This window comes from Tupaia chinensis, unplaced genomic scaffold (assembly GCF_000334495.1).
Source record: "Tupaia chinensis unplaced genomic scaffold, TupChi_1.0 Scaffold144899_1, whole genome shotgun sequence".
In the NCBI taxonomy this organism is placed as follows: Eukaryota; Metazoa; Chordata; class Mammalia; order Scandentia; family Tupaiidae; genus Tupaia; species Tupaia belangeri.
The window spans coordinates 594,819-595,302 of NW_006204759.1; positions in this window are offsets into that span (position 1 = coordinate 594,819).

A 484-nucleotide genomic window follows, 5' to 3' on the forward strand; every position below is an offset into this window, starting at 1 on the left:
GCCCCTTTCGTTTGGGGGAAAAAAAAAAAAAACACGAGCAGAGGTGAAATGAGCTCCTGAAAGGGGACGGGGTTAGTGCACGTGCTTTGGGAAACGCCGGGCTCGCCTGGGGAATCACGGATGCCCGACGGCCTCGCTTATTGAACGCTTGCTAAGTTCCTGAACAAGTTTATTACCCCATCAAGTTTCCTTATTGGGAATGCAGGGATGATGGCGCTGTACCTTCCTCACAGAGTTTGGGGGAAGTTCTCGTTGAAGTCACGTGTACACAGCCCCATACAGTGCCTTCCAGGGAGCAGCGCTCATCACCTGGCAGTTACAGGGAGCAGCTGCAGCAGCTGAGATGGCACGTTTTGAACCATCTTGCGTCTTGATTCAGAAAACTCATAGGCAAGGTCTGGAAGACTGGGGCAGGGGAGCCAAAAGAAATAGGTAGCTCCTTGCCAAGCCTCCTCACCCTGCTGAAAATTCTCTTAAAGGGATA